Genomic DNA, 14,531 nt, shown 5'->3' with positions numbered 1-14,531 from the left:
CTGTACATTTCTTGAAAACCTGAATGTAGATTTCAAAGAAACACAAAAAACAAACTTTTGCAGTTCTATTGTCACAACTTTAAAAAAGTAATCCGTGCGGTTGAATGACAAACCCTGTTTACAATCCTAGTCTTTTTATTTTGAGGACAAACTCATGAGGAATCATGATCAATTGCTTTTACAAGGTTGTAAACCTTCGGCCATGTTCTCTGCTTACGTTGTGTGCTGCTTACAATGTTATTTTGAAACGTTCCATCAGATCTGTGTAAGTGAACGCAGACTGCTCAAACATCCAATGCCTTCCTTTACAATGGATACTAATAACAAGAGTAATAAAAATTCATATTTGTTACAAACCGGTTTTGTAATTGTCCAATTTGCACTTTGATGTAATTTTAAAACCGTTTCAACATGTTTCCATCTGACAGAATGTTCCACTATGAGAATCTCCATGGAGGTTAGCACATCCTTAGTGGGTAGGTCAGGTTGTCAGAACACAGTATGCATCACTAACACTGATGTCTCCTCCAGCTCGTTTAGAGGCTGCCCACCAAGTAACTGTAGCTGCAGCTACTGTCTGCCTCTAGTGTCTAGTGTGGTAACACATGATTCCCCCTCTGCAGTTCCCTACTTGGCCACCAAGGGGCGCCAATACACCTATCTTCTGATGCAGTTACAGGCCTCAAAACAATGCGAGAGAAGGGAATAGGTTTACAGTTAGTTCTCACATTTTTTTGACAAGTGTCCAAAAATAAACAGTCATGTTCTGATACTTTGAAGATGAGAAGTATCTTTATTTACGTTATTGTAGGGGAAATTACCAGTGACATTGTAGGGTGTTTTTGTTTTGTGCCCCTGGAGCAATTCTTGTTTGGTTTACACCATTATTGGTGTAAAATATCTGTCAAATCCTTAAAGCTTTATGTTTATTTGAATGCTCTCTACTGTTCGCAGCTTTCTCCTGTACGTTTATATAATTCCTAGTGTCTACGTAATACACATTTTGCCAAGGGCAAAAGTTGGTTCCCCAAGCACCACCTCAATATTAACCACTTTCTTTCATATCCGTAGGAATTGTCAGACTTGTTTCACACATTTGGCACTATAACAGCCTATCAAGGTGAAATAGCTTGTTATCCCTTTCTGTGATAGGTAACAGTTACATTGAGGATAAGATGTCATTTAAAACTGTTACAGCTCCTATTCATGATTGAGGTTCAGGGGTCTAATAAGACAAAACAAGAAGATTGCTGAAGTGGCCAGTCAAGGTCATGTTGGCACACAGAGCACACTGAAAGGCCTTTTCAGCAGCAACCACAGGGCTGGATTCAAGCAGAGATTGGATGCTCCTGTTTGAGCACAAAATACACAAATGTTGGGGGAACATTTCTTGGCTGAATGTCATTGAAGAGAGACAGCATTTTGGTTGGAATTTGATTGTCTTGACAACGGAATCACACTCATCTTGCAACTGTCTTGACCCTGGAAGCCTGAGAAAAGGGCTTTGTAATGCCACTGGGAAGTTCCAAACCATTCTGTAGGTTTTATGAAAACCGCTTTTACAGTATTTTGTCTATGGTCATATTGTGTTAGCATTATAAAGCCATTCTGAGGTTACATAAAGTATCCCTTCTTAGTCTAACTGTCTGACCTTGACTGGAACTGTTACATGTGGAGCTGGAAGCTGTTGGAAATCACATTAGCATCTGAGTCGTTGATGTAGCTTAAGTATTAAGTAATAATACATGGATGTACTAATCTAATAACCACCGTATCCATAAGGGTCTTTCTATATTGTTTTTAGCTTCATAACTTTTCCATATTGTTCCATATTACATATTCAAAATGCTTAATCCTTCTGACCCTTGCAAAATGCTTGTAATCTGCTGTAACTTTCGCTTGAACATGATGCACATGATGCACATCACTACAAATTGGAGGCTATAAGTTCTATTTAGTCCAGTGCCATGTCCTTCAGGGTGGATTACTGTGGTGTGGTGGAGGAGTTAGCGTAGGGTGCCCATCCACACGTAAACTCTCCATTTTGAGAATTAAAAACAGGAGGGGAAACATGGCGTGTTTGTTTCCTATTAAGGCAAATTTTCTCCTCTAAGAGGATTATCCCTGACATCGGCTTTGAGTTGCGTAAGGCTATCCTGGGAATCTGCGATCATATGGCCTCATATGGATCATATGACCATGGCCTCATATCCTGTATTTTTGCAGAAATGTCCAATATGAAGTGGTAGGGGACCTGGGAACATAGAAATAGAATGAATGAATAGATTATATGTATATGTCCAGACTCCTGTTTGATGGGATGTAAGCTTCATTTGAGTTTTCATCCATTTCGTTCAGACCAGTGACCAGTGTTCCTTGACCCGTCTGGTTTTTCTTTCTTCAAATTTGTATCCCTCGCTAGTCTTTTTAATTAATCCATTCTAACTCATTTTCTAATAGTTATTCATGCAGGACTACTCAGTCTACCTCTCCAGTCTGTCTCAGCCACGATTCAGACATCAAACACAATGTCTCACGTTATACCCAGACTTATTGGTGTTCAATAACATTTAATCGGAGTTCTCAAATATAGACATTCAGATTTTAATTGAAGAGACCCCCTGCATTGTGTGGTTCCTTGAATGTTGCTTGCCTGATGATCAACCATGCCTGATACCTGAAAACCCATGTCAGCTCCCAGAGCTAATTCTAAGGCTTTAGCTCGGTGGGCTACCACAGACAACTTGGATTTGATAATGGTCAAATTTGTATACCCCAAGATCAAGGCTCACGGGTAAAAGCTATTTTGTCAGGATCCGGAACTACAATGTGAGGGTGAAAAAGCTCTAGCACACCTGAATCACACAGTGTCCCTCAGACATTTCCCAACCCCAGTGAGAGCTTTGCCAGAATAATGCATAGGCCCTTTGAGCAACAGAAAGCACCAACACACAACTGATGTGTGTTGGTTTCTAACATGGTCTTGTATTTTTATCATATGTCATAAATGATTTCAGCACTCCCGTGGCGACAGTGCCATGGTGCATGTCCTTGAATGTCAGGGCCCCAGCTGTCGGCCCTAATGTTGCTGATAAAGAGCCCTCCTCGCAGGCTGTTTGCCCAAACAGATTAGATGTATGACTGTCTTCCTCTGTCCCTGCTACAGGGAGAGAAAGAACCACTCACTGGTTGCCTGGAGCGACACAGCAACCTGTTCCGTCTCTCACACACACACACACACTCTAGGATTCTTCTTAACCTCATTGAGCATTCTGCGATGTGCTCTTGCAGTCATCTTTGCAGGATGGCCACTCCTAGGGAGAGTAGCAACAGTGCTTAACTTTCTCAATTTATAGACAATTTGTCTTACCGTGGACTGATGGACATCAAGGCTTTTAGAGATACTTTTGTAACCCTTTCCAGCTTTATGCAAGTCAACAATTCTTAATCTTAGGTCTTCTGAGATCTCTTTTGTTCAAGGCATGGTTCACATCAGACAATGCTTCTTGTGAATAGCAAACTCAAATGTTGTGAGTGTTTTTTATAGGGCAAGGCAGCTCTAACCAACATCTCCAATCTAGTCTCATTGACTGGACTGCAGGTTAGCTGACTACTAACTCAAATTAGCTTTTGGAGAAGTCATTAGTCTAGGGGTTCACATACTTTTTCCAACCTACACTGTGAATGTGTAAATTATGTATTCAATATAGACAAGATAAATACAATAATTTGTGTTATTAGTTTAAGCACACTATGCTTGCCTATTGTTGTGACTTGGATGAAGATCAGATCAAATTTGATGACCAATTTATGCAGAAATTGAGGTAATTCCAAAGGGTTCACATACATTTTCTTGCCACTGTAGGTCGTAAACAAAGTTGGATGGGAACTTTGAAGGGTGGGCTAAAGTTACACCTCTAATGTCATAGCCTTGGTGACCCCTGACCTGCAGGGGATGAGGGGATGTATGAAATACCAATGACCCAGTAGCACATCCCCCTTACAGCCGTGACCTGCAGAAGACACAACTTACAAGAACCAATGTATTATTTCTTTTTTATTGTTTTTATTTCAATTTTATTTAGCCAGGTAGGCTAGTTGAGAACAAGTTCTCATTTGCAACTGCGACCTGGCCAAGATAAAGCAAAGCAGTTCGACACATACAACAACCCAGAGTTACACATGGAATAAACAAACAAACAATCAATAATACAGTAGAAAAATCTATATACAGTATGTGCAAATGAGGTAGGATAAGAGAGGTAAGGCAATAAATAGGCAGTGGTGGTGAAGTAATTACAATATAGCAATTAAATACTGGAATAGTAGAATGTGCAGAAGATGAATGTGCAAGTAGAGATACTAGGGTGCAAAGGAGCAAGATAAATAAATACAATATGGGGATGAGGTAGATTGGATGGGCTATTTACAGATGAGCTATGTACAGGTGCAGTGATCTGTGAGCTGCTCTGACAGCTGGTGCTTAAAGCTAGTGAGGGAGGTAAGAGTCTCCAGCTTTAGTGATTTTTGCAGTTCGTTCCAGTCATTGGCAGCAGAGTACTGGAAGGAAAGGCGGCCAAAGGAAGAATTGGCTTTGAGGGTGACCAGTGAAATATACCTGCTGGAGCGCGTGCTACGGGTGGGTGCTGCTATGGTGACCAGTGAGCTGAGAGACTGCGGGGCTTTACCTAGCAGAGACTTGTAGATGACCTGGAGCCAATGGGTTTGGCGACGAGTATGAAGTGAGGGCCAGCCAACAAGAGCGTACAGGTCGCAGTGGTGGGTAGTATATGGGGCTTTGGTGACAAAATGGATGGCAGTGTGGTAGACTGCATCCAATTTGTTGAGTAGAGTGTTGGAGGCTATTTTGTAAATGGCATCGCCGAAGTCGAAGATCGGTAGGATATTCAGATTTACGAGGCTATGTTTGGCAGCATGAGTGAAGGATGCTTTGTTGCGGAATAGGAAGCCGATACTAGATTTAATTTTGGATTGGAGATGCTTAATGTGAGTCTGGAAGGAGAGTTTACAGTCTAACCAGACATCTTGGTATTTGTAGTTGTCCACATATTCTAAGTCCGAACCGTCCAGAGTAGTGATGCTGGACGGACGGGCAGGTGCGGGCAGCGATCGGTTGAAGAGCATGCATTTCGTTTTACTTGCATTTAAGAGCAGTTGGAAGGAGAGTTGTATGGCATTGAAGCTCATCTGGAGGTTAGTTAACACAGTGTCCAAGGAAAGGCCAGAGGTATACAGAATGGTGTTGTCTGCGTAGAGGTGGATCAAAGAATCACCAGCAGCAAGAGCGAAATCATTGATGTATACAGAGAAGAGAGTCGGCCCGAGAATTGAACCCTGTGGCACCCCCATAGAGACTGCCAGAGGTCCAGACAACAGGCCCTCCGATTTGACATACTGAACTCTATCAGAGAAGTAGTTGGTGAACCAGGCGAGGCAGTCATTTGAGAAGCCAAGGCTGTTGAGTCTGCCAGAATGTTGTGATTGACAGAGTCGAAAGCCTTAGGCAGGTCGATGAATACGGCTGCACAGTAATGTCTCTTATCGATGGAGGTTATGATATTGTTTAGGACCTTGAGCGTGGCCGAGGTGCACCCATGACCAGCTCTGAAACCAGATTGCATAGCGGAGAAAGTACGGTGGGATTCGAAATGGTCAGTAATCTGTTTGTTAACTTGGCTTTCGAAGACCTTAGAAAGGCAGGGCAGGATAGATATAGGTCTGTAGCAGTTTGGGTCTAGAGTGTCTCCCCCCTTTGCAGCTTTCCAATCTATGGGAATCTCAGACGATACGAAAGAGAGGTTGAACAGGCTAGTAATAGGGGTTGCAACAATTATGAACACTAACACATACACACGCACAGACGCGCACACACACAAGCACTTAGCCCAGCATCTACCTTAGGTTTGTACACGTGCAGTCAGCTGTTTATCATAATCAGCCAGTATTTCTCTCTGTGTTTTCAAAATCTCCCATGTGTTTCACTATGGTAATTAACCCATGTAAAGTTTATTTTTGTATTTTATTTAACTAGGCAAGTCAGTTAATAATCAATCAATCAATCAAGTTTATTTTATATAGCCCTTCGTACATCAGCTAATATCTCGAAGTGCTGTACAGAAACCCAGCCTAAAACCCCAAACAGCTAGTAATGCAGGTGTAGAAGCACGGTGGCTAGGAAAAACTCCCTAGAAAGGCCAAAACCTAGGAAGAAACCTAGAGAGGAACCAGGCTATGAGGGGTGGCCAGTCCTCTTCTGGCTGTGCCGGGTGGAGATTATAACAGAACTATGCCAAGATGTTCAAAAATGTTCATAAGTGACAAGCATGGTCAAATAATAATCATGAATCATTTTCAGTTGGCTTGTCTGGGACAGGTGGCGGTTCCATAACCGCAGGCAGAACAGTTGAAACTGGAATAGCAGCAAGGCCAGGCGGACTGGGGACAGCAAGGAGTCACCACGCCCGGTAGTCCCGACGTATGGTCCTAGGGCTCAGGTCCTCCGAGAGAAAGAAAGAGAGAAGGAGAAAATTAGAGAGAGCCAAGATTTTCAAAATGTTCATAAATGACAAGCATGGTCAAATAATAATCAGGAATAAATCTCAGTTGGCTTTTAAGAACACATTCTTATTTACAATGACAGCCCGGCCAAACCCTAACATAGCTGGGCCAATTGTGCACTGCCCTATGTGACTCCCAATCACAGCCAGTTGTGATACAGCCTGGAATCAAACCAGGGTCTGTAGTGACGCCTCTAGCACTGAGATGCAGTGCCTTAGACCGCTGCGCCACTCGGGAGCCCAAAGGTGCAGTATGGAAAAAGTTGAGTGTCGCAATTCATAACAGTAACCGCGTTTCCATCCACAGTTTTTAAGACATACCATATATAAGAAAATCACAACAGCTGTGATGGAAACAGGTTTTGGTACATTTTTATAACTTCTAAGAGATCATTTGTTCTTTCTTTTTGTGCGAGAAATGGCGGTGGAAACGCCTTTATGCACAAATATTGATATAATAACCATCATATCGAAGTAAACTTGGAGTCATGCGATGACATGGTGTGTGGTCCTCCCACTACGATTCGGAAAATCATGCCGTTTATTAGGCTACAGATGAAATAAATTATGATGAACTTCACAGGGTGGTGAAAGTGCACAGTATGAGCTTGATGCTCCTTTCCAATAAATGTTGGTCTTATTCTGTTGACATGATTATCAATGCTTGACTGCCATTTGACAAATACAAAATAATCTCATGTTGTCACGCCCTGGCCTTAGTATTCTTTGTTTTCTTTATTATTTTAGTTAGGTCAGGGTGTGACATGGGGAATGTATGTGTTTTTGTATTGTCTAGGGGTTTGTATGTCTATGGCTGCCTAGATTGGTTCTCAGTTAGAGGCAGCTGTGGTTTATTGTCTCTGATTGAGAGCCATATTTAAGGCAGCCATAGGCATTTGGGTTTTGTGGGTAATTGTCTATGTTGAACGTTTGTTGCTTGTCATTGCACTTACGTCATTTAGCTTCACGGTCGTTTGTTGTTTTGTTTAGTTTGTATTCAGTGTTCGTTTCGTGTTTTTCCTTTCTCTAAATAAAAGAGAATGTATTTTGCACACGCTGCGCCTTGGTCCTCTCTCTCACCCATAGATGATCGTGACACATGTATTGCAGACTAACATACCCGCAGAGTATCTGCTAGCTGTTGGCTAGAGCGCACGTGCCAAGACCAGAGTGGGCTCATTGTTTATTTAACGCAATATTTTTTGTGACGAAACTATTGGGAGTTGAAAATGTGATGGAATACATTGAACATTAGATTTTTATTTGGTACATTAAAACTAAGGCGGAAAAGTACATTTTGTGTGCACTACATCATCACGCACTGATTTTTATCCACAACAATTCAGTTTGGTGGACACATCACTGTTGGGAAATGCGCAGATTTTAGAATATCAACATGAAAATCTGTCGCCAATTGGATGGAAACCTAGCTCCTTACTAATTTAAATAACTATGTACCAGGAATGAGCAGCAGGTGCAATCAATCAGGCTTGATTGACATTTGGTTTATTTGGCATGGAAGATAAAAAAGTGTTACACAGAAAGAGGAAGAAGGATAGTCAGGTGGGAAAGATGGAGGGCAGTTTGATTTAGGGAAGTAGTATTTGGGCACAAGTGTTTAAAGAGGGACAACTTGGGAGACCATAAACATCGGAAGTTAGTAGCATAAACCAAATACATTTTTATTCATCACATGCTTTGTAAACTAACAGTGAAATGCTTACTTACAGACCCTTCCCAACAATGCAGAGAGAAAGAAAATCTGAGAAATAATAGAAAAGTAAAAAAATAATAGAAAAGTAAAACAAGTAATAATAATTACACAGTGAGTAACAATATATACAATGTACTCAAAGCATGCACGGACCAACTGTCAACTGTCTTCACAGACATTTTCAACCTCTCCCTGACCAAGTCTGTAATACCTACATGTTTCAAGCAGACCACCATAGTCCCTGTGCTCAAGGAAGCTTCCTAAATGATTACCGCCCCGTGGCACTCACGTCGGTAGCCATGAAGTGCTTTGAAAGGCTGGTCATGGATCACATCAACAGCATCCTCCCGGACACCCTAGATCCACTCAAATTAGCATACCACCCCAACAGATCCACAGATGACTCCACACTGCCCTTTCTCACCTGGACAAAAGGAACACCTATGTGAGAGTGCTGTTATTGACTACAGCTCAGGGTTCAACACCATAGTGCCCACGAAGCTCATCACTAAGCTAAGGATTATGGGACTAAACACCTCCCTCTGCAACTGGATCCTGGACTTCCTGACGGGCCGCCCCCAGGTGTTAAGAGTAGGCAACAAAACGTCTGCCACGCTGATCCTTAACACTGGGGCCCCTCAGGGGTGTGTACTTAGTACCCTCCTGTATTCCCTGTTCATCTATGACTGCATGGCCAAACACGACTCCAACACCATCATTAAGTTTGCTGACGACACAGAGACTAGTGTAGTGGAGGTACAGTATACGCCGTATCAATTAATAAGGCTGATGGAACAGACAATTTTGAATCAACATCTTAAAATGTTGATAAACTTATTTCTTCACATTTTAAGCGCACCAATGTGCACACGGAGTTTAACCTAATGTAGCAGGCGTAAAAGAAACGCCTGAAACTAGATCCCCTACATACTGCTCTTGACGAGAAGGAAAAAAAGCTGTCGGGAGGTTCTCTTCTGCACTGTTCAACCAATCCAGTACATGTGGAGGAGGAGTTAAGCTGGAGCGTCACCTTGTTAAAATCCAATAGAAAAAGTTGCATCACAGGCTCTATTTCCCTCAAAACTGAACATCCAGTTGTTGGGGAGTCTGCAGAGGCTACATGGTGGTAGGCCTACTCGCAAATGTTCCAAAATGCAATTTGCGGGAAAACATTGTTCTGAAATGCCCATCGCACATGCGAGCAGTTTCATGGACAGAGATCTAAATATCCGTTAGACATTTTGAAAGAGGGGAGATGTCACGTTCCTGACCTATTGTTCCTTTTTCTGTTATTTATTTAGTTGGTCAGGGCGTGAGTTGGGGTGGGTTGTCTTTGTGTGTTTTGTCTAGTTTAGGGTGTGTGTATTGTTTAAGGGGTTTTTAGTATGTATGGGGTTGTGTTCAGTGTAGGTGTTTAGGAAAGTCTATGGTTGCCTGATTTGGTTCTCAATCAGAGACAGCTGTTTATTGTTGTCTCTGATTGGGAGCCATATTTAAGGCAGCCATAGGCTTTAGGTGTTTGTGGGTAATTGTCTATGTTCTATGTTGCATGTGTGCACTTAGTTCAGGTTTAGCTTCACGATCGTTTGTTTTGTTCATTTTGTAAGTGTTTTGTTTTTTCCTTCATTAAAAGATGTATTTTTCACGTGCTGCGCCTTGGTCCTCTCTCTCTTATCAAGACGATCGTGACAGAATTACCCACCAGAATCGGACCAAGCGGCGTGTCAAGCGGCAACAGGACCCACCTACACAGGATTTATGGACATGGGAAGACGTCTTGGACGGCAAGGGTTGTTACACATGGGAGGAGATCCTGGCTGGAAAGGATCGCCTCCCATGGGAACAGCTGGAGGCAGCGAGGAGAGCGGAGGCAACCGGAGAGAGGAACCAGGGGTATGAAGGTACTCGGCTAGCACGGAAGCCCGAAAGTAAACCCCAAAAATTTCTTGGGGGGGGGCAAAAAGGGAGAGTGGCGAAGTCAGGTAGGAGACCTGCGCCTACTCCCTGTACTTACTGTGGAGAGCGAGAGTACGGGCAGACACCGTGTTACGCAGTAGAACGCATGGTGTCTCCTGTACGTGTTCATAGCCCGGTGCGGGTTATTCCACCTCCCCGCACTGGTAGGGCTAGATTGAGCATTGAGCCAAGTGCCATGAAGCCGGCTCTACATATCTGGCCACCAGTGCGTCTCCTCGGGCCGGCTTACATGGCACCAGCCTTACGCATGGTGTCCCCGGTTCGCCTACATAGCCCGGTGCGGGTTATTCCACCTCCCCGCACTGGTCGGGCGACGGGGAGCATACAACCAGGTAAGGTTGGGCAGGCTCAGTGCTCAAGGGAGCCAGTACGCCTGCACGGTCCGGTATTTCCGGCGCCACCTCCCCGCTCCAGCCCAGTACCACCAGTGCCTACACCATGCACCAGGCTTCCAGTGCGTATCCAGAGCCCTGTTCCTCCTCCATGCACTCTTCCTGTGGTGCGTGTCTCCAGTCCAGTGCCTCCAGTTCCGGCACCACGCATCAAGCCTCCTGTGTGTCTCCAGAGTCCTGTATGCACTGTTCCTTCTCCCCGTACTCGCCCTGATGTGCGTGCCCTCAGCCCGGTACCACCAGTGCCGGTACCACACACCAGGCCTATAGTACGCCTTGAGAGTCCAGTGTGCCCTGTTGTTGTTCCCCGCACTAGCCTGATGGTGCGTGTCCGTAGCCCGGTACCTCCAGTTCCGGCACCACGCACCAGGCCTACAGTGCGTCTCAGCCGGCCAGAGTCTGCCGTCTGCCCAGCGGTGCCTGAACTGTCCGTCTGCCCAGCGGTGCCTGAACTGCCCGTCTGCCCAACGGCGCCTGAACTGCCCGTCTGCCCAACGGCGCCTGAACTGCCCGTCTGCCCAACGGCGCCTGAACTGCCCGTCTGCCCAACGGCGCCTGAACTGCCCGTCTGCCCAACGGCGCCTGAACTGCCCATCTGCCCAACGGCGCCTGAACTGCCCGTCTGCCCAACGGCGCCTGAACTGCCCGTCTGCCCAGCGGCGTCTGAACTGTCCGTCTGCCAAGCGCCGCATGAACTGCCCGTCTGTACTGAGCCCTCAAAGCCACCCGTCTGCCATGAGCCTGCAAAGCCGCCCGTCTGCCATGAGCCTTCAGAGCCGTCCGCCAGACAGGAGCCGCTAGAGCCTTCCGCCAGACAGGATCAGCCAGAGCCTTCCGCCAGACAGGATCAGCCAGAGCCTTCCGCCAGACAGGATCAGCCAGAGCCTTCCGCCAGACAGGATCAGCCAGAGCCTTCCGCCAGACAGGATCAGCCAGAGCCTTCCGCCAGACAGGATCAGCCAGAGCCTTCCGCCAGCCATGAGCAGCCAGATCCGTCAGCCAGCCAGGATCAGCCAGAGCCTTCCGCCAGCCGTGAGCAGCCAGATCCGTCAGCCAGCCGTGAGCAGCCAGATCCGTCAGCCAGCCGTGAGCAGCCAGATCCGTCAGCCAGCCGTGAGCAGCCAGATCCGTCAGCCAGCCGTGAGCAGCCAGATCCGTCAGCCAGCCGTGAGCAGCCAGATCCGTCAGCCAGCCATGAGCAGCCAGATCCGTCAGCCAGCCATGAGCCGTCCAGCCAGGATCCGCCAGAGCCGTCCAGCCAGGATCCGCCAGAGCCGTCCAGCCAGGATCCGCCAGAGCCGTCCAGCCAGGATCCGCCAGAGCCGTCCAGCCAGGATCCGCCAGCCAGCCAGGATTCGCCAGAGCCAGCCAGCCAGGATCCGCCAGCCAGTCCGGAGCTGCCCCTCAGTCCGGTGCTGCCCCTCAGTCCGGTGCTGCCCCTCAGTCCGGTGCTGCCCCTCAGTCCGGTGCTGCCCCTCAGTCCGGTGCTGCCCCTTAGTCCGGTGCTGCCCCTTAATCCAGTGGGGTTAATTTGGAGGGTGGCCATTTGGAGGAGGCTACGAAAGCGGGTAGTGACTATGGTGGGGTGGGGACCACAACCAGCGCCAGAGCCGCCACCGTGGACAGACGCCCACCCAGACCCTCCCCTAGACTTTATGCTGGTGCGCCCGGAGTTCGCACCTTAAGGGGGGGGTTATGTCACTGTCTCTGATTGGGAGCCATATTTAAGGCAGCCATAGGCTTTAGGTGTTTGTGGGTAATTGTCTATGTTCTATGTTGCATGTGTGCACTTAGTTCAGGTTTAGCTTCACGATCGTTTGTTTTGTTCATTTTGTAAGTGTTTTGTTTTTTCCTTCATTAAAAGAAGATGTATTTTTCACGTGCTGCGCCTTGGTCCTCTCTCTCTTATCAAGACGATCGTGACAGGAGATCTAAAGATGCAACATCATGGGTTGCTAATATGACTAGGATTATGCCTTTGGTGGCTAGACAACGAAAGAAAGTTTAAAGAAAACCAATAAAACAGGAGAATGCATATGAGGAAGTATTGTATAATGTAATTGCTGCCAATTGATGGGACTAACCGCCTTCTGGTAGATGAAAAGGCTTTCCCAAAACCTTCTCAATTAAATGTTAACCAGCTACAAAGTAGCCTACCTGGCTGAATGATATCATGATTATTTGCATCAATCCAGTGGCTATTTGTTTTGAAAACTCCATCCCATGTGCTACAGAAACACCGCTAACCAAACAACAGTGCTATGTGCTTTCACACTTGAATCAAAGGGTAACTACAATAAAAAATGTATGTATTTGATTTTTCACAGACCATGTGGAGAAGAGGAGGTTCAAACTCATTCCATGGAGGTGCCAAGTGTCTGCAGGTTTTTGTTATTTCCTTTCAATTAAGACCTAGACAACCAGGTGAGGGGAGTTCCTTACTATTGTAATTAGTGACCTTAATTCATCAATCAAGTACAAGGGTGGAGCGAAAACCCACAGACACTCGGTCCTCCGTGGAATGAGTTTGACAAGTGTGACTTAGAACTTCCAATTTAAAAAAAATAATAATATTAAAAAAGTGACTTAAAAACCTTAAAAAATATATAAATAAGAAACCTGTGAATTTCTGACTCAGTTGACAGACTCATTTATCTGTTTCAATAGAAGGCCTACTATTAGCCTACTTGCACAGTACAGCTTGGGTAGGCCTGACTGTGAAAGACCAATATGGGATTTATCATTTTTGGTCATTCAGAGTGTGTCACTATTTCTCAGATGTTTTCACACAGGGTGCCTTTCTGTTGCCGGGTGGGCCATTTGGATTTTTTTTTCCTCTCTTGGATTTTATATCCACTTCTCCAGGCACCACTATACCACTGCCTACAGCGATTCACATCATGTCCTATTTAGGGAGGGAATCTGTGTAGGATGGGTTGTATCATTCAAGCTAATCAGATATTTTATATAGGTGGGTGAGAAGTGTTTCATATTGGTTATGCCGATCAAACCCATCAAACTTAGATTTAACCCATGCACTGAATTTATTAAAATAATGTTATTCCTAATAGAATATGTGGGTAATACTACCCCGTGGGTGGCATATAACATCAATATAACACCACCAGGCATTGGTCATGTCAGCGGGACCTTTTCGAAGAACACAGTCACAGGAAATGAGGTACATGAGTCAGGGGTATGGGCTGAATTTAAAGCTCCATGGTCTTTCGATTGTCCCAAAAGACTTGAAACGTTGCCAGATAGGCCTAATAACTGCTGTTCAATAGACATGGCATACAGTATGTCCTTTGTTGTGACAATAAGAGTACCTCATATTCAATTATGAAATATATTATTTTTTATCCAAAGTAGACAAGTTCAAGTGTTGATTATTTTGTATAAATATATACTGTAGGCCTATAATTATCTTCTTATACAATCAATCTATTGTTCCCTTTTCCAGGTGCTAAATACAGTTCAATGCACCAGTTTGTTACAGTGGATGTCTGTTGAAATTCTTCTCCACTAAAGACTGTGGTAGAAGACATATGGTGATTTCCATAACCATGCTACTCTCTATTCCGATTTAAAAAGCCACTGTCTTCATATGACTTAAAGGGAAAGGGGGATGCTTAGTCAGTTGTACAACTGAATGCATTCAACTAAAATGTGTCTTATGTATTTAACCCAACTCCTCTGAATCAGAGAGGTGCGGGGGGCTGCCTTAATCGACATCCACGTCATCGGCGCCCGGGGAACAGTGGGTTAACTTCCTTGCTCAGGGACAGAATGAAGGGCAAACTGCAGTTGCTACATCCATTTTTGGACTTATAAATTAATTATATATACCCATTCTTGAAGAATATAACG

The sequence above is a fragment of the Salvelinus namaycush genome, chromosome 6, assembly GCF_016432855.1.
Source record: "Salvelinus namaycush isolate Seneca chromosome 6, SaNama_1.0, whole genome shotgun sequence".
Lineage (NCBI taxonomy): Eukaryota > Metazoa > Chordata > Actinopteri > Salmoniformes > Salmonidae > Salvelinus > Salvelinus namaycush.
The sequence above is the reverse complement of the archived record's forward strand: the minus strand, read 5'-3'. Positions refer to the sequence as shown.